General features: G+C 35.9%; 2 long non-coding RNA genes across 2 annotated transcripts in view; one reads left to right on the top strand and one right to left on the bottom strand.

Annotated features, from left to right (window-relative positions):
* The window catches only part of LOC143676424 (uncharacterized), a 30222-nt gene extending 28346 nt beyond the window's left edge, over positions 1–1876 (bottom strand). The window contains exon 1 of the long non-coding RNA XR_013172073.1: positions 1783–1876. This is a non-coding gene — a long non-coding RNA (uncharacterized LOC143676424). The remainder of the gene's footprint in view (positions 1–1782) is intronic.
* LOC143676425 (uncharacterized) overlaps positions 1–23746 on the top strand; it is a 63906-nt gene extending 40160 nt beyond the window's left edge. Inside the window, exons 2-3 of the long non-coding RNA XR_013172074.1 lie at positions 12225–12351; positions 23588–23746. This is a non-coding gene — a long non-coding RNA (uncharacterized LOC143676425). The remainder of the gene's footprint in view (positions 1–12224; positions 12352–23587) is intronic.
* Positions 23747–24207: the final 461 nt, after the last annotated feature.

Here is a 24207-nt window from a genome sequence, read left to right as displayed (position 1 = left end):
AGAATGCAATCAGAAAACGTGCACAAGTACTTATATACAGGGAAGCCCATTACAACTTCCAACATTTTGCTCTTATAAACAAGGTGTCAGACAATTGGAACTGCTTAAATAAATTGTGATACATCTATACAACAAAAAAACTCATCCATCATTAGAAGTATGTACTATATCTATATTTGAAATGAGAAGTTCTTCAATTTATAGTGTTAGGTGAAAAGTCACATTTCAAAATATTTTACATATAAAATTCTATTCTTTGGGAAAACTGCTTTTCTTTATCCAGTTATAGAAAAGTTTTGAAAAATATGCACCAAACATATAATGGTAGATATCTTTCAAAATGGTAAAATAAGATATTTCTATTTCGAAAATTACAAAGAAAAAACTCAAAACACTATGGCATTCTCACTTAAGGCTCACATATGCAGTGACATATTTTTAGTGCTTTTGCTTTTAAAGAGATGAGATGCCTTGTCATATCTGGAAAAATTGCAAAATTCTGCTCATGTCCTTCCATTCTTCTTACATATCCCCTTTCCTAATCTTGATCAAATTGGCAAGTGCCTTGTTTATTCTTAAGGAGTGTCTATGGAGATGGGAATAATAATTTATTTGAATGAATGTGAATAGATAGAGCACTAAAAATAAATGTTTTTATAGTATTTCACATCAGAAAGGCCCAGGATACTGTTATATGCCTATTTTTACAGACGGGGGAAAAAACTGTCTGTTTTTTCAGACACTCTAATTAGCTTGCCCAATAACAGTCAGAAATTGAGATTAAAACTTAGTAGGCCAACTCCAAAACCTATGATTTGCCTTCTAAAAGGAAGTATCATAAAGCAAATTTTTGTGGGACTATACCAGGTGTTATGCAAAGAGAATTATATAGTAATATCCATCTGGATTTCATAATCTCAGCAAACTAATACTCATTAACTTCATTTAAACAGACCTATGGAGGACAAAAAAATATAATGAATATAATACACTGTGAACACATTTACAGAAAGATATTATTGAGGTGAGACAGAAATGAGGCTAAAAGTTAAAATGTTCACTTTAAATGTGGATATTTAATTATCTTCTGAGATAATTTATTTAGGAAAAACTATATTTATGCTGTTTGTTTAATGCACTCTACTTACTTTCAACAGTCTAAAATTTTATACAGAAAGAGCTCATTCCAAACAGTGATATAGGGTTGGTGTAAGGCAAAATTGCGTCAGTAAAATTTGTCTTAAGAACTCACTCACACTCCCTTTGTCCTTCAAATTTCATCACCTAAGGACATGGACACGTGTCTATTTTCCCCACAGGAAGGCTGAATCTGGCAATAGGAGCTGCTGTTAGTTAAAGTACATTGCTTGGCAATTCTCTATCATTGACCCAGAAGTAATTAATTTTTTTTACAATTACAATTTTAAATTAGTCATCCTGTATGATAGTATTGGAATGATTTTTCAACTTGCTCTTTAGAATGCTGTATGGAAATAAACCACTGAGATTTTTCATATGAGCCTTGATAACATTTTTAAAAAATAGTTTCTACTTTTAAAACAGGTTACAGAGAAATGTGTCATTGATTAGGAAAATAACTAAAAAATTATTAGCTACAGCTCACATTCCGTATAGAGGAGGAAACTGAAGATAAGAGAAAGCCTTTTTTTCCAAGGATAAAATAGAAGAATGACAGAGCAAGAACTAAAAATCAAATTTCCTAAATCTTAGTCTATTTCTTTCTTCCTATTTCTCCATTTTCAATGTATGCATACAGCGCACCTGCTTGGTTGGACCAAAGGAAATGAGCGACGGCTTTTATCCCTCCGCATGAGGTTGTGCTGCTGTCTGTTGGATGTTCAGAACACAGAAATTGCCTGGATTCTATTTAATTAACAAGACAGTTCTAAATGTGTACTAAGGATGTGCCTCATGCTATAGGTTGCATCCAAAGCTATTTAAGTAATTGAGTGGTTATGGCAATCTTCCTAAATCATTGCAAATTATTAAGCAGCATGTGGTACAATTGGGACCAGGAAGGCTCAGGTGTAATAAATGATTGTCCTTTGAGAACGCCATTTCTTTATAATAAGGAAGCAATTCATTAGGGAAACACAGGAAACTCCAACTGTAACAATTAACCATAGTGAAAAAATTTTATATACATATAATCTTTTGCTTTTTTTATCTTTTGCTTTTTATTGGAATTGAAAACTCAGAGAGTACTTTCCTGCAAAAGTTATCAAAATATGCAAATTCGCATAAAATAGAATTATTTTGATGCATTATTTACATTGTGGAATAAACATAGCAACTACTTTCCGTGAAGAATTTTAAATTTCTACTTGAATGGAATTTTATTTAATTCTGATTTTATGCTTAAATTACAAAAATAAAGCCCTAGAACTCAAAGAAACTTAGGAGGTAGGATATTAATGGTGTTTTAGAGAAATGTGATACCAAAAAAGTTGAAAACACAGGTAAATAAAAAACAGAAGAACTAAAAAAATTAAATGTGAGATCAGGTATAACTGCATTGTTACTGCAGCAAAGGTAATAAGCCAAGGACTAGAATATCTTGAAGTGAAGTCTACTGGCTGTATAATAACCCTATGAGTTTCACAGATGTACTAAAATATAAGCTGCATTTTCTCTTTGGCTATTCAATCATTTCAGCATTATTCTATATTAGTGAGTAAATTTTATTCAAAAGCATTTTGGGAGGTTAACATTTGATGAGAAAAAGTAATTTCAGATTACAGCACAATTTAAGTGGACTCCAAAATGGCTAATAATTTAAATCTCCAAAGAAAGAAGAAATAGATTAAAAGTTTATGTATTACATGCCCACATTTAAAAAAAAAGAAAGGACCCTTCACATCTAGCATCTGTGAGTCGTGATTAGGCATTCAATTAAGGCAAATGAATAAGTCAAGATTGTCACATGGATTCCATTAATCAGATTTGCTATTACATCAATTGAATTGGAGTCCTTTATTTCTTCCCTTAATAAATAATATCTCTTCAAGGATCTGCCTGTGTGTGAAAATCGGACATCACATTGACATTATTCTGAAAAAACAGATGCAGAAAGGGGCACACGCCTGGAAGGCTCCCTGCTCATCATGCATACTTAATGCATTAGGCCAGGAGAAAGTAGATTGTGTTCAAATATAAAAGTCTCATTGTTTTCTTCAAATGTAGATTGTTTTTTTTTTCTTAAAAAACCTTTTGGAATTGAGACAAATTAATTATGAGACAAGTCTTGGAACAATTTCTGAAAACTGGACCCTTTAATTTAATATTTAATATAAAACTGCAAAATGTAATAGAACTTTCACACAAATAAAGAATAAGTATACCAAAGATTTACTGAACTCACTAATGAGGGAACCAAAAAAGATGATAAAATAGGTTCAAAGATTATATGAGAACCTGAATATTTATAGGCAGTGAAGAAAGAAAGTTGTAATAAGATTACCGGATTATATAAAACAGCTTGATAATCAAGAGTCAATAGAACCATAGCAGTTTTCATTAACTTTTCTATCAATAATTCATTTGCATCGCTACCACATAAAAATCTACATTTTAACATGGGACTTCAAAGGGGCTAGGCCTTCCTCAGTAATAGTCAAGCAAACAAAGGTATATTCCCTTAGGTAACTAAGTAATCTACTATAGAAAATGCTCCAGTGTGACACAGAAAACTGTCCTCCTTTTGCCTTTTTCCTAAGATTTGGATAATTATTCTTAACACAAATTACTATCTAGAATGGTGACATTTAATGTCTGGCAAGGTCTGTAAAGGTCACTATATCAAAGGAAACAGATCTACATTTCATTATTTGAGTTATGTGCAGTACCACTGAGCAATTTGTGCTTCTTGAAGAAGAGAAAGTTAAAAAATTACTCTAAGGCAAATCAAATGAAGAAATCCTGCTTAACAGCCTGAGATAAAAGATCCATGAAAGATCTGAGATTTGTGACTAGAGTTTAAAGAGTGCATGCATTATTCTAGGAAGTTAGGCTAGATTTGTAGGGGTTTTGCGGGTCATAATAAGAAAAGTGAATACTTCCCTGGAAGTGATAGGGAGCCTATGGGGGCTTTCAAAGCAGGAGTGACATCATAAGCCCAGTTTTCAGGAAGATTCTGATAAGTTCTTTTAATACACAGCATATATTCTTGCCTTTTGTGTTTAATAACCTGATAGTTTTTGTTGTGTTTTATGAATAAAATCTTGATATATTTGGGAACTGGGAAAGGATTCAGGACATTACATGATAGGATTTGATTTTTACATGGGCTACCTAAAGGCTTGATATGGTGCCAGGGAAGCGAGAGATGTTCTTTCCCAACTGATGTGAACACCATTTCTTACCGCTAATCATCACTGTGACCATGGCATGGGGTGGGGGGATTGATAGTGGAGAGGATTAGAGAATTTGTTTATTGAGACAAAATTCACCGTTTTAAAGGGTCCAATTCAGTGGTTCTTAGCATATTCGTGAGGTTTTACAGTCATCAACACTAATTCCAGTTTATTGGCACAGCCCTGAAAGAAACCCTGAACAAATTACCAGTCATTCTCCATGTCTACCTGGCCCCAGGTCCTCACAACCACTAACAGATTTCAAGTATCTATACATTTCTCTAGTTATCTATACATATCTCTCTATATATCCATACATATAGATTATGTGCATTCCTATACATATACACAGCTATATATACGTGTCTATAATATATGTATATATAAATATCAATACATATATGTCTATATATTAATTTCATGTACCTATGCATATAGATTATATGTATATGTATATATAGATTATATGTATTTATAGATTTGCCTATTCTGGACATTGATATATATGGAATCATACAATATGTGACATTTTGTATCTGGCTTATTTCACTTAACATTTTCAAGGTTCTTCCATATTTGTAGCATGTATCAGCACTTCATTTATTTTTATGGTGGGATAGTATTCCATGATCTTGATATCACCTTTTGCTTACCCACTCATCATCCCTAAAGGACATTGGGGTTATTTCCATTTTTTGGCTATTATGAATAAAGCTGCCATGAACATTTGTGTACAAGTTTTTGTGTGGACGTATGTTTTTAGTTCTCTTGGATACACACCTAGAAGTGAAAGTTAGGTCAAATATGTTTAACCTGACTTTCAACCTGTTTTCCAAAGTAGTTGAACCATTTTACATTCTCAGCAACAATGTATGGAGGTTCTAATTTCTCCACATTCTTGTCAACACATTATTTTTCATATTTTTTATTATAGCCATGCTGGTGGGTATGACATGGTATCACATAGTGTTGATTTGAAAATCTCTGAAGGCTAATGAGGAGCGTCTTTCAAGTGGTTGGTGACCATTTGTATATCATCTTTGAAGAAATTTCTATTCAAATCCTTTCCCCTTTCTCAGTTGCATTATTATTTTTTAATTGTTGAGTTGTAAGAGTTCTCTGTATATTCTTATCAGTAGATGAATTGTAAATATTTACTTCTTCTGTGTATGGTCTTTTAATTTTCTTGATAGTGTCATTTGAAGTACAAAAGTTTTCAGTATTGATGAAGTTCAATTTATCAATTTATTCTTGGTTGCTTATGCTTTTGGTGTCATTCTAAGAAAATATTGCCTACTCCAAACTCAAGGAACATATACTTGTTTCCTTCTAAGAGACTTAGCCGTAGCTCATAATAGGTCTATCATCCATTTTGAGCTATTTTTTGCATATGGAGTAAAGAGGAGGTACAACTTCACTACAGGAGAATTTGTTTCCCTGGTAAATTGCCTTGATATCTTTGTTAAAATCAATTGACCATTAAAAAAAAGAAAAATCAATTGACCATAAATGTATGTGCCAGTCACATGCAATTTTGATTAATGTAGTTTTGTAATAAGTTTTGAAATCAGGACATATATGTCCTCTAACTTTGTTCTTATTCTCATGATTATTTTGCCTAATTGGATCCCTGCATTTTCATATAAATTGTAGTACTAGCTTGTTCATTTCTGAGAAACAAAGGTAGCTAGAATTTCAATATAGATTGCATTGGACATGTAGATCAATTTAGGAAGTAAGTCATCTTCAGTTTTCCAAACCATGAACAAGGGGTATCTTTTGGTTTCTTTAAGTCTTTTTAAATTTTTGTCAATGATGCTTTGTTGTTTACAGCATCTGTCTTGCACCTATTTTTTAAAATTTATTTCTGAGTATTTTATGCTCTTTTAAATAGAATTGCTCTTTGAATTTTATTTTTGAACTGTGTATTGTTGCCATATAGAAATAGAATGCGTGCCTGTGTACTGTATATTGATCTGTAGTTGTCTTTTTTTTCCTGGTTTTGGTATCAAGACAATACTGGCCTTGTAAAGTGAGTTGGATGTATTTCCTCCTCTTTTTTTGGGAATAGTTTGTGAAGGATTAGTGTTTATTCTTCTTTAATGGTTTGGGATATTTCCTGAAATTTGTGATCTTGTGTTTTATTTATGGGAAGTTATTTGATTACTAATTCAATCTCTTTACTTGTTATAGCTCTACTTCTTCCCCTCAAATACTTAATATTGATAAAAAGATAGAAATAGAAATTATAAAAAATAATCAAATAGAAATTCTGGAGATGAAGAGCACAATAGGTGAGATGAAAAATTCACTCAACAGATTTGATCAGACAGAAGAAAGACTCGACAGTTTATTTAAGTCAATTGGGTTATACAAAAAGAACGAAGAAAATGAACCTAAGCTCTGAGACCTGCAGTATACCATCAAACACACCAATGTACAATTAATGGGAGTTCCAGAAGTAAAGGAGAGAGAGAAAGGGACAGAAAGAATATTTGGAGAAACAACGGCTGGAATTTTCCCTCCTGAAGAAAAAAGTAATCTACATATCCAAGAAACTCAACAAATGTCAAGTAGGATAAACTAAACGATACCCACACCTAAACATATCAGAATCAAACTGTTGAAAGACAAAGACAAAAACGGATTCTTAAAATCATCAAAAGAGATGTGACACATCTTGTATAAGTAATCATTGATAATAGTAAAAGCTCATCAGAAATCATGGAGGCCAGAAGGCAGTAAGATAACATTCCAAGTGCTGAAATAAAAAATAAAAAGACTCTCAACCAATAGTTCCATATCCAGTAAAACTAACTTTCAAAATTAGATACAGTTTTCATTCTTTCTTTTAGTTCTTTTTTTTAACATTTTAAATTGTGAAATATAAACAAAAAAGCAATAAATTTCTAAGTGCATTGTAAAAAGTAGAGTTGGTATGTGTTACAGCTCCACAATTTCAGGGTTTTCCTTCTAGCTACTCCAAGACACTGAGACTAAAAGAAATAGCAATATAATGATTCAATAGTCATACTCATTTGTTAAATCCTATCTTCTCTGCTATAAGTTCTCCTTCTCCTTTAATTCTTCCCCCAATTTTTGGGGGTATTTGGGCTATGCCAATTTGAACTTTTCATGTTGGGAAGGAATATCGATAATATGGCATAGGGGAATGGAACTAGTTGATATTCTTGGAGAGGCTGGCTGCTCTGGGTTTCAGGTCTTATCTAGTCTAGGAACCTTCTGGAAGTTGAAGGTTTCTGGAAAGTAATCTTAGTGTGTGATACTTTTGTAGAATCTCAGATAGAGCCCTAGGTGTTCTTTAGGGTTAATAGGAATGGTGTTGGTTGAGGTTTGGCAGACCATGACAATTAGCAATATCTTGTTGAAGCTTGCATAAGAGTAGCCTCCAGACAAGCCTCTCAACTCTGTTTGAACTCTCTTAGCCACTGATACCTTATTTTGTTACACTTCTTTTCCCCACCTTGGTCAGGAAGGTGTTGTTGATCCCATGGTGCGAAGGCCAGGCTCATCCCTGGAAGTCATGTCCCATTTTGCCAGGGAAACTTTCACCCCTGGATGTCATGTCCCACAAAGAGCAGAGGGTAATGATTTTCCTTGCAGAGTGGAGCTTAGAGAGAGAGAAAACACATCTGAGCGACAAAAGAAGTTTTCTAGAAGTAACTCTTAGGCACAACTATAGGTAGGCTTATTCTCTGCTACAGAAATAAGTTTCATAAGAGCAAGCCTCAAGATAAAGGGCTTGGCCTATTGATTTGGGAGTCCCTAATGTCTGAGACAGTATCATGGGGTTTCCCTGGTGGGAAAGCTTAATAGTTCCATATTTTTTCTCCAGTCCTTCAGGGAACTTTGCCAATACTTCCTTTAGTTCTCTCAATATGATTTACTTTAGTTCTTTGAACATAATGTAAATAGTTGATTTAAAGTCTTTATTTAGCTGGTCCAATATTTGGATTTTCTAAGGGATATTTTCTATTGATTGCTTTATCCTATGTACAGTCCATGCTTTCTTATTTCTGTGCATGTGTTGTAATTTTTTTGTTTGAAACCCGACATCTGAAATAATGTAGAACTCTGGAAAGCAGAATCTCTTCTGCCACCAGCATTTGTTGATGTTACCATTTGTGACTTTTCTGACCTTACACTGTGAAGTCTTTTTCATGTGTGGCCACTGAAATAGCCTCTGGGTTAGCTTAATGATCAGCTAAGATTACACAGATTTTCTTCAATACCTAGAACGAGTAAGTCTACTAGTCTTATCGAGGGGGCTTTGTATGCATGTCTGGGACCCCCTCTTAACTTCAGCCATGAAGTTTATAACTCTGCCTTAGCTTTCACTTCTTGCTAGTACAGAGCCCTAATGTCAGCCAGAGGTGACAACTTAGGTCCTTCTCAGATTTTTCCTGAGAATTCACACAGCCCTGGACATGTGCATAGCTTTCTAGCTTACTAAGGATACATTGGAGCTTATCAAAGCCCCTCTGGATGTGTCATTTCCCAATTTTTCTTTTTAAGTAGTTTGATTAGCCTGTGTTTGCCCCAACTGCTTCAGCCATCCACAGTTTTAAACAATCACCTCTAATTTACTTCAAAAAATGTCTGCTCCTCCCCTTCTGAGAAAAGCCTTTTCATACAGGCCAGTTTCTCAGTCAGGTCAAATAAAGATAGCCTTCCAAAGGGGGTCTACCAGAGAACCAGCAGACAGGTCAAATAATGAAAACTCTCTGGGAACGGACTTTGAAGGTGCTGCCACCCTGTTCTGCAGCCTCAAGTGGTTGCTAGGCTATGGTTTTCCCCGTGATTATCGGCTATCGGTTTTTAATGCTACTGTGGAGCTGGAGAGTGGGGATGGGGTTAGGACAAGTTCAAATCCCACAAAGCTTGCTGTTCTTACCAAGATTCAGCTAGTTTTCTTGAATAAACACCCCCTGATTCCTGTGTACTTTTGGTTGATTTTCAGATTTTTTGGGAAAAGTTGATTCTGACCATTTTTTTGCCAGTGATTTTGTTGCTTTTATGGAGGAGAGAATTTTCAGAGGTTCTTACTCCACCATTTTTGCTGATGTCAGCTAAAAAGAGACTTTTAAGACTAGAACAAAAAGAGATGAGGGAGAAAGAAGGGTACAGGGAGAAAAAAATAAGAGGAAGTTAGACCTGGGATCTTCCAGGCAGCTTGTAGTTGTAGAATGTCACGTCTCTGCACAAACAGATCTACAATTGCTTCTTAATCCTAGAATTTCAAGGCCTGAATATCATGGTCCCATCTTAAGCCTACAACTCTATGGTTCTCTTTTTCTTGGTGTATAGCCCATTTAGATAGGTAAGCCTCCTGCCCATGTGCCTGCCTCTCTGCCCACACCTCCTATCTAAACCTAAGTGGCAGCCTTTTATATCAGTCTAAGGCTGTGGAAGCTTTTATGCCAGTGCCCCTCACTCTCAAATGGGAGCTGGGCACGGCCTGAGGGTCATCTGTGAAGGGACAGAGCTAATAAACATTCTCGTTCTATCCACATTTAGGCTGATGATTTCCTGTGAAGAATTTTTTTCATTTGTTTTATTTTTCCTGTAGCGAAAGATAAAAAGTTTTTCCCATTTTATTCAGACTGCACAGAGAACAGAAGGGTCATTAGAATCAAAAGTCAGGAAGGACAATTATAGAAAAGTTAAACTTGCCATGATATCACTCTGTCCAGTGAGGTCAGTGAAGAGAGGTAGATGTGTCCAGCAATACCACTGTATCTTCAGTCCTCTGACTAAGAGGAGAGTACCTTGGTTGGAGGTTTTGACCCTATCTATAAGGACAAGGGGGTTCAGTTGTTTCTATATTATGATGAATCTGAGTCTGGTACTAAGTACAAATCAGAAAATCTCTTTTTTTTTAGCTGTCTGATTTCTGCAGCAATTTGTATAGTTTTGTTCCAGTAGATTATTTTACAAAACAGGGTATATTAGCCCATGTCATTTTGGCTAATTTATCCCAAGTTAAAAAATTTTATATATACTTTATAATAAAGTAGAAATAACAAAACTTGAATGTCTTTGACCATTTGCTGCAATTTCACTATACAATCAATAATTCCCCTTGAACTGGGTTTACTTGGGAGCCAGTTATCCACTGATTCTCAATAATTTATATAGCCTAGGGTAACTAAGTTGTACTAAATAATGTTGGCAACAGAGATTTTTCCTCCTTCTTTTGAGAGGTGGGTAAATATTCAAATGATATGTAAAAGGAAGTTCCTCTCATTTAATCAAGGAAATATATATATATATATATATATATATTTTTTTTTTTTTTGCATGGGCAGGCCCCAGGAATGGAAACCAGGTCTCCGGCATGGCAGGTGAGAACTCTGCCTGCTGAGCCACCGTGGCCCGCCCCAAGGAAATAATTTTTTAAGGTGTACATAATTTTATACCATTGTAGAAAATATTAACTACCTATTCAATACTTTAGCTCAAATATTATATAAAAATATTTTCTTTATAAGCAAATATTAAGAAGAGTTAAACACTCAATAAATGGAAACACATTTCTGCTTTTAAACTTTTATAATAAAATAAACTTTTAAAGAAGTATAAAAAATCAAATACTTCATTATTAATGAAAATGAATTACACAGTAATGTCATGACGGGCAGAGTTTTATCAAGAAGCCAAAATTCAACAATTTCTAAAAATGACAGGGGAAATATTTACCCAAAGATGTCCATCTTCTTTGACATGGCATTAGATTCTATTTCCCACATCCTAGGCAAAATACAAGTGCATTTTTTCCCTTTCCCTTGAAAAATAGAAAATCTTATTGGAGGCCAATACATTGATTTCATTGCATTTTTTTGTGGTTGATTAATCTTGCAAACTACATATGGGAAACATTTGGGATTACTTTTTAAGTTAACTCAATAATAATCTTAAATAAATCACTGGTAGAATTTGAACAAGAATTTTAATCTCTTGATTGAAAAAGACATTAAAACAGATCTTTAGCAATCAAATTACTTAGGAAACCTAATATTATGTTGGATTACAGCAGTACAGACACTTAGGAAATGTTCTTAACACAATGAACCTGGAAAGTTATTTTTGAGAAAGTGTGTCAGCGATATTAACACATTTTTTTTTCACTTATAACCAGTAATTTAAGCCCCTCCTGAAGATAAACCTGCCCACCATTCATGAATTTGGTGCAGTTGTACAAAATGTATCCAGAACTGAAATAGTGTGTCTCCCGATTTTCGAACAAACAGCTGGAGATAGGCTGGAATGAACTTTACCAATTAAAGTCTTAGACTTTAAAACACATTATTTTGCATGGAAAACATTACTTTTCCACATAATTAATAGCTCTAATTTTATCTGCTACATATTCAAAGCAAAAAGAAAAACAAATGTTTCCTCAGAGAGCAGCAGCCCAAATTATCAGTAGATCGTTTGACCATTTAACATCCCCAAAGGCAGTTCCAAGCTGAGCAGACAACAACTGCCTGTGGAGCTCACCAAAAGGCCAGATGTTGCAACTAGAATGTTCCAAGGCTTGGCACCTGGGTCCTGGCAAGCCCCAGAGATAGTCTGTGTCCTGTGCCTTTTGCTAAAATCGAAAATAAAAGAATGTTCTACAGCAGAAAGGTGAAATGATCCTGAAGATAAATATAGGAACGAATAGTAATTCAAAGTAACACTAGCTTTTAGTAAAGTACTGGTTTGTCTATATGAATTAAATATCCTGGGAGAATGTCAAAATTACTTCAAAGGCTTGAGGTAACAATTTTTCATAGACTTTAAGCATGTTCTAAGCTAACTGTATCAATTTATTGAATTATTTTCCAGCAACTGATAGTGTGCATTCTTGTGGCGAATTACAGTAGAACAGCAGCAGAAGTCTTCCCGTCAGATTCCACATCCTTTCATTCAAGGGTTTTGAACTACTCTTCGTCCTACTTCTATGAAATTTAAGGTTTGAAATGTAGATGTCACAATATGGCTGTTAGAATATAAAGATGAAGCATCTTATGAATCGGATTTTGTATTGTGTTTCGGAAAGTAGCCTCATGTTAATGAGAATCTGGAAAATTTATACATTTGATTTAGCAATTCCAATTCTTAGGGATCTGTCCAAAGAAATTCATCAGATATGGACACAGATTTATTTGTAAGGATGTTCATTGTGAAGGTAACTAGCTAAATATTGACTCAGATATCTAATCAATGGAAATATTATACACAATAAAGTATTCTCTAGCACTGAAATAATTCTTAAAGCTCTTTAAGGACTCAGAAAATTCTCATGTTATATCAAGGACTGGAGACAAAATTATATAAACAATAGGATCCTAATTTGAAAAAAAAAATCAGGTATATTTCCCCTCAATCTTAGAAAAATATATGTCAAAATATCAGGAGTTGTTTTGACTGGACGGTGGATTATATACAATTTTTATTTTCTTCTATATATGTTAGGATTTTAATATGTTTTATAATGATAATGTAATTAACATTTGAAAATGTTATGCAAATAAGAGTCAAAATAAAGCCCTTTCTTATAGCATTAGCAGAATATACGTGGGCTGAAAAGGGTGGATTAAGTCACAACTTCTTCAGAAATAAAGCGCTTTGAGAATTCTATAGCTGGTTTTGGGAATTCAACCAAGTCTTGAGAATTCTGCTTTGTCTTCACTGGGAATTCAGCAGCAAATTCGAAGAGCAATCTTGAGACTATCGCTGAGGTAGAAAATTATTTGTGAGTAGGAAAAGAAAACTCGATTTCTAAACTAAAAGAACATTTAAGGAGTGTTTTTATCAGTGCTGCATGAAGAAATAATTTCAAAATGGGCAATGATTTCATAGTAAGTGACCTCTCATATAAAATTGGTTTATTCAATTTATTCCAAATGTTAGCCCATAAATTAGATCACATATCATTTCCTTCCCAAGATACTTATCCTGCTCCTTTTCCTCCTACTTTTCTTTTTGCCATTAGATTTAATTTTTTTACTTTCTATTTGTAATGCTGAAAATTAACCACAACATTTTTTTGGGCTTTTATTATTTACTTAGAGATTTTCAGGGTTCTTTATTTTGTATTCACAGTTTATTTCTCTTTATTGTCTCAATGTTTATCATTATATCGGTTTATTAGACAATACGTATTTCCACACATAACTGGAAGTTGAGTAAGTGTTTCATAGCAACATCTATCTATATGTTTTCATGCAAAGTTCACATTTAGTTATATATATAAAGCTCTTTTTGCTTGTAATATCCCCCTTGGCAACTGACCTAATATTTCATTTACTTACTTGGGGTTTAATTTTCACTAGCCAAATTTTAAAAATTCCAAACAAATGTATTGTCATCTAAGTTAGATGCTCATTTAGCAATATCTTTGAGAGGTGGAACTGACTTTCGACCGTGGCATTAAGAGAGCAATACATTAAATCAGATTCTCTCTCTCTGAGGATGCCAGCAGGAGCTCAGCTGGGCCCCACCATCCACAGCCCAGCCCTGGGCAGAAGCAGCAAATGCAGCCATAACTACAGCAGAGTCCGATCATCCTCTTGATGAAATTACACTGATCTAATTTGCACGCTGTGAAGACATTTGGCACTGGCTGGATCTGAGCCTTGACATCTTCATTGGAATTAAAAGTACACCAAGAACTGATGTTACATTTCACATTCTTTTCTGCCAGGCTGTGACATTGCCTACACTTTAAAGGCATTATTTCAAGAACATTTAATTTGGCTTTGATATGCCTGCCATTTTGCTGGGTGGAACATACTGTGCCAGAAAAGCTCAGCTGTAATAAAGTTTGGCACCAACAACCCACCATATACCTGCACCATCCTGTGCAATTTAATTGGCATTCAGTGGGTTGATAAATGGATGGGCTTAATGAGACAATATACTTGACATATGCAGGGCTCTCCTGAGGAATAGGATTCATTTTTTCACTTCACACATCAACATGTTTCAGATACCAACACAGTCACCTCCAGCAGTTGTGCCATAGCCAGTGCTGTCCACTGAGTTGACCAAGGACATTGTTTTCTTCCTGTCATTTCCTTCAAGTCTCCTTCAACTCCAACTGAGGTGTGGTTTTAAAATTTCATCTGTCGTTTGCATTTTCTCAGATACAAGGAACAAGCCAACTTCTACCATTTAATGACAGAGTTCTGTATTTTCCTAGGAGATCAAGCAGCCTTATGGTATAAACAGATTAATTTCACCTGCTCTAAAAGCATGTCTACTATAAAATGCAAGCAAGAATGAATTCTAGCTGAAAATACTAACACAGACAGTCGTGCTAAAGTGCAAATGGGTGCTGTTCTATCTTCAAAACATGGGTTTCAAGAATGAATTAATTAGAACAACAAAAAGACACCATTTTTCACTCCTCAGATTAGCAAAGATTAAGAAGACCCACAATGCTGAGTGTTGGCAGGGCCACAGGAGGACAACTGCCTCACGCACTGCTGGTGGGACTGTAAATTAATACGACTTTTCTGGAAGGCAATTGGCAATATGTAGCAAAAGCCTTGAAAATGGGCAACGCCTTTAACTAAGCACTTTCACTTCTGAAAATATATCCCAGGGACAAAAAGACATGCCAAAGATGGATATTCACCCATGATCACACTGTCATAACAGGAAAAATTTCAAAACAATGCACATGTCCAAAAAATAGGAGATTGACTAAATAAATTAGTGAATGCTTTTATGCTAGAACATTATATAAACATAAAAATGATATAGTACAAACATTTGTCAGTAAAAAAAAGTGTTTGTGAAATAGCTTAAGTGGATAAAGATAATGCTAAGCTCATGATTCTTTTTTTTTGGTGAAAATTATATATACAAAATATATTTTTGTAATATCATATTCAAAAAGTCGAAGGACAGATCAAAAGAGTAACAATGCCTTTTATGGAGGCGGTATTAATTATAATTTCTTTTTTAGTTTTTCTTTCTGCTTATTTCTATTTTTAAAAGAATAAGTTATTTAAAAGATTTAATTAAGATGACATTTTACACTTCTCACAAAACTTATTTCTGACAAAAATGTGGTCTTTGGAAATTCTTTTACTGTATCATAAGTCATATCATGCCTGGGTAATTAATTTCTCGTCATTGTTCCAGGTCATTTAAATATTCAGTTGAACGGCTATCCAGATAGATTATACATCTTAGACAAATGAAATTTCTTTCAACTTTCTCAGCACATTAGTAAACAGCTTAGTAGAGAAAGTAGTAGATTTTAATAACAATTGACATTAAAAAGACATTAAAAAAAGATAGTTTTTATCTCCTTGTCACAATTCTTCTTAAGTGGAAACTGATTGGATTTGCCTTCTGTTTTTAAATTTTTATTTTTTTACAGTGCTGGGGATTTCCAGAAAAAGATAGAAAAATCCTGTATATGGGGCATAATATGATTATTAGATTTCCTAATAATCACATTATGCCCCAGCACTTAGATTTCCTAAGACTTCCACAGAACCACATTGTGCCTAGGTGGTAGGGAAATAGGGTATCTGAGTTCAAATTCGACTCATGCAAATAGAAAAAGAAAGATCCTTGGAATGTGTGCTGGTTTGAAAGGGTGTACACCCCCTAGAAAAGCCATGTTTTAATCCTAATCCCATTGTGTAAAGGCAGCCGTTTTTTCTAATCCCTATTTAGTACTGTATGTTGGAACTTTAATTAAATCATCTCCATGGAGATGTGACCCAATTAATAGTGGTTGTTAAACTGGATTAGGTGGGGATGTGTCTCCACCCATTCCAGGTGGGTCTTGATGAGTTTACTGGGATCCTATAAAACAGGAAACATTTTGGTGGAAACAGGAGATTCAGAGAGAGCAGAGAAGAATGACAGCCATGAGAGAGCCACAACAGAACACCACAGAGCCATGAAGCAGAGAGTCCAGCAAATTTTGGAGATAAAGAAGGAAAACATCTCTTGGAGCTGGAGAGGAAGCTAGCAGATGATGCCGTGCTCGCCATGTACCTTTCCACTTGAGAGAGAAACCCTGAACTTCATCGACCTTCTTGAATCAAGGTATCATTCCCTGGATGCCTTAGATTGGACATTTCTATAGACTGTTTTAATTTGGACAATTTCATAGCCTTAGAATGGTAAACTAGCAATTTATTAAATTCCTCTTTTTACAAGCCATTCCATTCCTAGTATGTTGCATTCCAGCAGCTAGCAAACTAGAAAAGAATGGAATGAAAGAGATTTTAGAGAGAACAGTTTAGCATAGCCAAAGTGCTCCATAATGACCAATTTGCAGACTTGGTCAGTGTTTCAACCCAGGCAGGATGTAGCACCAGGTGAACCAGGTCCAGGGCTGTTGCACAGCTCGGCCGCTTAACTCTGCACTCTGTGCCTTGACAGTACCTGCCTCTGGCTTCCTTCCTGCCTTGGAGGATGCCCATGAGTCCCTGCTCCTGATTTCAACTGTGCGCCAGTTTGATGTTCTCCATTCTGCACTGAAGGAAGTCCCAACATGCAAATAAGCCCAAGGAAATGAACAAATGAAACGGTGTGTGACAGTTTCTAATTACTGCATAAAAACAACATATGGAAACTTCATTGTCCATTTCAACCCTCAACATGTACCATCAAGTCAGACTTCTTTTACTCAATCACTGTCGCGAGCATTTGGACCTGAGTTACTTCAATAAGAAGATTAAAAAAAAAAACAAAAAAACAGCCACTTTTTGATGGGATGATAGTATTTTAGAAAATTCAAACATCTTCATTGTTGGGAGGGTTTCATAAGCTTACTCTATTTTCAATTTAAGTTTTCTCATTGTATTCTTATTAGTTAACTCTATTCCCTTGGTTGGTTCACAACCTCGATTGAAGTTGTCCATTCTTCAGAAGTTTAAATTAGCTACCCCTAAATCCCCTTTGTAAATGCCTGAATGGGTGCCTAATCACTTCTTAGGGGAGGCAGGAGGTCTGATGACAGCACTGCAGTCTGTTCAGTGTTCTCAAGGCATATGAACAGGAGGGAGAAACAAAATCAAGCAGGAAATAGTTGGTTAACTAGTAACAGTAAAACAAATCAGAAAGCAAAATTCAGTTAAAGCAATGTGTTGAGATGCACAGAAGACTGGCTAAAGAGTCAGGAGACCTGGGATCTGGCCCCACTCTGCTATGAGGATACCTGTGTGATCCTGGCAAGTCCTTTGCATCTCTCATTCTCTTTAAAATAGGGTCTAAACCACAGGGTTTCTAAGAATCCTTTCCTTTCCTGCATTCTCAGACTATACAGTATAATTTAAGTACCTTTTGTTTTCTATAAGGGACAAGACTGTGATTAAAAAAAAGGGTTGTTTCCATTTTAAATGCTAACCTTGGAATGAAGTTTAAAAGTTGAGGCAGGCAATCCTAAAGAACATTTAGGGCATTATATAAGATTCTACAAAGTTTCTAAGTACTTAGGTAACTTTCTAGAAACCTATAACCTCCAGATGGGTCCCTTGATTCGATAAGTCCAGAAATGCAGAGGGGCCAGCCTCTCCAGGACATCAGCTAGTTCCATCTCCCTATCCCATATTGTCAGAGTCCTTCCAACATGAAAAATTTAGAATGGGAATGGCTCAAATACCCTAAAGAGTGGGGGAAAGATCAAAGGTGATGGTGGAATTATACAGAGAAGGTAGAGTTTAACAAATGAGTATGAGTGCTGAATCATTATATTGATATTTCTTTTAGTCTCCAGTACCTTAGAACAGCTAGAAGTAAAAACCTAAAATTGTGGAATTGTAACCCATACCAAACTCTGAAATCTGTTTTACAGCTAATTGCTGTGATGTGCTTTGAAATTTGACTTTTTTGTATATATGTTATTTTTCACAAAAAAGTCAATTGCGATGGTAATTGCAGAGCTATATGATGATATTGTGAACCACTGATTGTACACTTTGGATGATTACAACATATGTGATTATTTAATATATATCAATAAAAATATATATATTTTTAAGTTGAGGCAGGACCAAAGAAACACGGCAAATAGCAAGCGCCCATTTGCTAAAAGCAAAAGCTTCCAGTTACTTATCTCATCCCCTCTGGCCACAGAAACAGTCAGTTAATGAATCAGAAAAAAGCTGGTTACCAGATGTCCTGGCTTATTAACACGCACATCGCATTCTGTAATGGCATTCACTGAGCAAGCTGTGTGGAACCGGGAGATGGCAAAGGAAAAGTTCTCTCAGATGGGCTTCAAAATGTGGGTGTGCTTTGGTAAATTTCAGCAACGCTTGCTGCACAGTTTCTTTTAAGCAATCCTAAGGTATTTTATCTGTCTGGGACTTGCCAGGATTATAAAGAGCCCCTTCTCCATGGTCATAAGACTGCAGATCTCTCTCAGTCCTTCTTCTAATGGACATGAACTCTTAAATAAAGAAAGACAGACAACAATAACAAACTTAAGAGCAGTGCAAAGAAAAAGCCATTCTGTTTGATTGGTTTTCACCACAGCTAATTTTAAAGCCACCCATTGTTCAGCTCTGCAGTCTAATTTTATGTTAATATCCTGAAAGTTGTCAAATCTTGGCAAAACCTATGCATAAATTACACAGAAAGTAGCTCACAGGAGGGGGAAAAGTAATGACTGTCATGGTTAGCCAAACCCATTAATAATCTGACAAGCAATAACCCAGGAGCTCTGGTCAACTGCTGTAGACATCTGTGAAACTTTTGCAATTAATATCATTTTTTCCCCTTTTTTGTCGTTGGAAGAGGTATCAGCTGTGAAATAGTGTGCAACTGACTGATCATTACCAGCTCTGCTGGTAAGGGTTGGATTTATCATCTCCCTTGGTTAACCATTGCCCTGTTTTTCACAAAAAGGCACTTTTCCTGAAGTAGTGCCATGTTCCTGGGCATGGAGATTGACAGTCTCTAGAAAATAGGTACCAAACAATGAAAAATGCGATGCTTCAGTCTCTAGTTCATTTATTTCTGATTATTCTTCCCCCTGAGGTTCAAAAAAAGATATGTACAGATGTAAAATCTCTCTCTTTAAAGCTGCATTCTGGATTCCAGGCTTGCTGGTTAGATAATCTTATTCTGCTTTTTCCACCTTTTTTCCACAGCAGCCCAGTATACTTTTTGTTGTTGTGGAGAAGGATCTCAGGATAAAAGAAATTTATCCCTTTTGTTGGTCAGTGCCTATGCCCTGCTGATGGTAAAACTTTTTGAATATCACGCTGAATATATGTACATAAATGACATATACACATACATAATCTGTTGCTTCTTTCCCCAGAGACCATTGCTGGTAGAATTGTTTGAGTTTCCAGTTGTGCCTGTAAATGCTAGTCAATCTTTACCCACAGCTGTTGCAACTGATGCACTGAGCACAGTTCCTAGCACTGAGTGGGTGTTGAATATATATTCTTGGTCAATGAATAGATGGGTGGTTGGATATAAGGATTTTAGCAGAGCATATTCTTATTCAAGGTCTTGCTATTTTAACACCATTTGTTGATTTTATGCAGAATTTCCTTGCTGCTAAAAATCACTGGCTGTGTGTAGGGTTTTCTTGGCAAATGCTAACAGAAGGCTGGGAATCTGAAGTGCCTGCCTTGCAGAACCATTTGGTAAACAAACTCTTTCTGAGGCCCTGCTCTGTGCCAGGTCCTGTGCTCGGAGGGGAAGATGGAGAGTGAACAAAACACACTTTTTGCCATCACAAAGCTCAAAGAATATGAGTGAAACAGCCATGTAAAGACATGATTCTAACAAAACATGACACGTGCTATAAGTTTCAGCAGACCTCAGGGGGCGGTACATTCTGCCTGGTATTGCAGGGAAAAGTGTCATGGTAAAGAGACATGGGATAAGTCTTGGTTAAAAAACTGCCTGGCAGGGAGAGCAAGAAAAAGGCTTTCAAGGCTGAGGGTCTTCTTTTAGAGTAATAAAAAGCATAGAATTTTAGAAAATAGTGAGACAATTAGTGGCTAGAAGCAGAGAGCACGGGAGGATGTGGTAGGAGATGAGGCTGTTTAGAGAAGCTGAATAGAGAGATAAAAAGTGACCTTGGGGCCATACTCGAGAGTTTGGAGTTTACCCAGCAGGCAGTTGGGGACCTGCAGAGAAATTTCTCTACTGGTGTTGCCTAGGATGGAAGGCGATGGAGGGTGGAGAAAGAGAGAGAACCACCATAGGAAGACTAATGGGAAAGTATTTCAATAGCTTAGCAGAGAGATGATGAGAAAGGAGAGGCACCAGACTTTGAAGACATCTCAAAGAACTGTCAAGATTTGTTGACTGATTGCAAGTTGGGGAGGGGGGGGGCAGAGGGGGGAATAGAGTCAGTAGAGGATGATTCCTAACATTGTGTCAATGGTGAAGACTTTAAGGACAGGGACACAAAAAGGCAGCTGGCTGGGGTGAGAGTAAGGGGAAGACTACATGTACATTTTCCAGAGTTCAGTCTTAGGGAAATCACGAGTAGCTCTACACCAAAACATTTCCAACAATCACTGTCAAAGCAAGCAGAAATCAAACCAGAACCAAACAATATCTAACAAATGCTTATCAAAGGTAAAGGCAATTGGTAAACCTTTCTATTAAGGAAGAATCATGAGGAATAATAACTAAAATATACAAATAATAAGTTAGTCATGTGAATTTAAATTGAACAAGCTTGTTACTAGGCAGCTATTAGAGCCTGAATTCTAAGGTCTCTGAACTGACAGCGGAATGAAAGGCTCAACCTGACCTATTTCTTTTTCCTTCCCTAAACATTATAGAAACATTTATCAAATGAAAATGAAATTCATAAAATATGAAACTCCCTAAACAGTCATAGTCTTCAATTTGGCGACACACATGGAGTCCTCTCCAGGCTTGACAGAACAGAACCTATTCCCAACAAATCAAGGAAGAGGGAAGTGCTGGCGCAATCACATAAATGAATGCCAGTCGTCTGAAAAACAAGTTTGCTGTCATCTTGGGACACATCATTTTTAGAAACAATGACCCATTTGGCAGCCTCACACATGTTCCCATCTCTGAAAGCTTTCCAGCATTCCAGGCCTTACTTTATTTAGGTATGGTCTTTTTTGGAGTGGTATAAATCTTTGGTGAAGCAAGTGTAGAATCTTAATTCCATTCGGCATTACTCATTCCATTCACACTGTTTTTTTTTCCTCATTGTGTCTTCTGTTATCGACCCTTGTTCCATTGCCTCTGAGACCTTGTCTGGGCAGCTCATATCAAATGGCAGCAGTGTGGAATATCTAATTATTTCACTGTTAACTTGTTCAGCTGTCCTTGATGGTCAGTTTAGCAGTGCTTGTCCTCTGGTTCTTGAAAACAACTTTTGTTACTTAAAGGATATGGCTTTTTTCATTAGGAAAAAGGTTTCATTTTGACTCAGTTGGCATCTAAAGGGTCCTGGGTTAGCACTATTTAACATATTAAACTCTGCGTTTTCAGTTTCAATAGAATTTTTATTGACTGCATGGATTTATAAAAGGTAGGGAGGTTGTTGTCACAGAATGCAGAAAATATTCCACCTGTCTCCAAGCATCTGCACTCTTTGTTGAATTTTGAGATTTCAAATAGTCCTCTTAGCATATGATGGGATCTTTCAAATATGTGCAATCTCTAAGCCACAAGAGAAGTTCCTAGAGAATTTCTAGTCTACAGATCTAGGTTGAGAACAATTCTGGGGAGCTAAATGTTCTCCCCTTCAAGAGGAAGGTCAAACTAAGGTTCAGGGGAAGGAAGTGGAGTAAGAGAAGCAAAAGTAGCAGGCAGGTCTGAGAACAGCCCTTTACTGGGGCAATGCAGGGCAGGGTCGGGGCGAGTGTTAGGAAGCAAAGACACCCTGTTTTGAGTGAAGACCTTTGACTTTTGGACTCATGACCTTTTCACTCTTCATGAGGTTTTGTTCAATGTCAACGGCTCCTTTGTTCATGTTTGTCTGTTAACCTGATTTCCATTGTAGGATGGCGATCCCCCATGCCCGCCACCCCCTCCCCCTGCCACTCCCCATCTCCCCCACCCCTGGCTTTGGAGCTTCAGATCAGAATAGTCATGGTGATTCCCCTCAGTTCTTTGTGTAGCTTAACAAGCTGTTTTATTTTTTCATTTTTACAGTTTCAGTTCTAATGTGTTATATGAAATGGATGCAACATTTTCCAATAATATTACAGCACGAAGTAGCTAACAATATCTACAGTGCTGCATTTTACAAATTACTTCACAACGTATCTCCTTTATCAATTCTTAATCCTTGAATAATTATTAATTTGAAGTTGTCAAATTTAATAAATGGAATTGATTCTTGCTCAAATGTTAGTTTACAGATATTCAGGCAGGCCAAATTAAAAACAAAAGTTAATAGTTAAAGCTCTTTTTTGATAACTATAGGTAAAAAATACTAAGCAATTTTTTTCTAATCCTAAATAAATCTTGGGGAAAAGTTAGAATCAAATGATCTGTTTTCAGATTATATCTTTGAATCTAAATGAAGCAATAAATTGGTTATGTTTATTTGGCCAAGAAGAATTCTCAATTCATTTTTTTTTTTTGCACTCATGGATATTTAGGAAAAAAATCATTATGGAAGGTACTTTGCAAATGTATCTGTTAATATATATTCTTAAGTCTATGGATACCTTCAATACACTGACTAAATAATCATGTGAGTCCACATTTTCTTTTGAAAAATTATTAAATTTCAAATAGAATATATGTGGAATGCATCACATTAGAATGACTACCATTTTCATCTTTAGGATGAATGGCATAATTCACAATTTGTCAAGGGTCAACAAGGCCAAATGCTCTGAACAATGTAAAGAAAAGAACCATAATGGAATGGCTGAAGGATACAAAGCGTTCATTGATTTATAAAGTGTATAATCTTCTGTTTCTCGTCTTATATTACAGAGCTTCCTCTATAACCCTTTGATTTCTGGATTGATTTAACCAGGAAAAGTGGTTGGCATGTGGGCCCAGGATAAGTACTTTACTAGCTCAAGTGTATGTATCTGTGCTCAGATATAGTAGTGCCTTACCTCTGCACCAGAACAGAAGCAGGTCCAAAGACTGCTAGACACCATCCAATATCCATTTTCCCTGTCTTTCTTAATGAAATTGTATTATTTGTAGAAATCCAGTCAGCCTAAAAATTAAATTTTTTTTTTGCTCCCTTGCAGTCAGGTATATGATTAAGTTCTGACCCATGAAATGAAACAGACTTCTAAGCAGGCTGCTTAAAGGGAGTCGATTGAGCAAGGATACGTACCTTCTTGTGCTTTCTTCCTGCGGCTTGGACAGCAGAGGTGATGAATGGAGTTCTAGCTGGCATCTGGAAATATGAGGTAAACTTGAGGATTGAATGGGGAGCAAAAAAAGATAAAAGGATCCTGTATCCCTGATGACAATGCTGCCTTCATCCAGCCTGGACTGCCTAAGCCCAGGTTTATTTTACATGAGAGAGAAAGGGACTTCTATTTTTTAAAAGCCACTGCTCCTATAGGTTTTTCTGTTGCACAGGTCTAATCCAAGTACTTATTTCAGTTCTGTGATTACTGGGAAGAGCCGGCTACCTTCAGTGCTTCTCTTCTGAAACTGCGTGCTTGGTGGATCCTGCATTACATGTGACAGGACATGATAATGATTTTCCTGCCATGTAATGAAAACTTTGGGTCAGGTACCATTAAAAATTCTTTAAACAGGATTTATTTTATACACTTCAGTATATATATCAAAACAACTCTTGTGGGTTGTTTTATTATCCCCATTTTATGAGTAAGATCACTGAGAGAGACACTTT

This window comes from Tamandua tetradactyla, chromosome 3 (assembly GCF_023851605.1).
Source record: "Tamandua tetradactyla isolate mTamTet1 chromosome 3, mTamTet1.pri, whole genome shotgun sequence".
In the NCBI taxonomy this organism is placed as follows: Eukaryota; Metazoa; Chordata; class Mammalia; order Pilosa; family Myrmecophagidae; genus Tamandua; species Tamandua tetradactyla.
The sequence above is the reverse complement of the archived record's forward strand: the minus strand, read 5'-3'. Positions and strand labels throughout refer to the sequence as shown.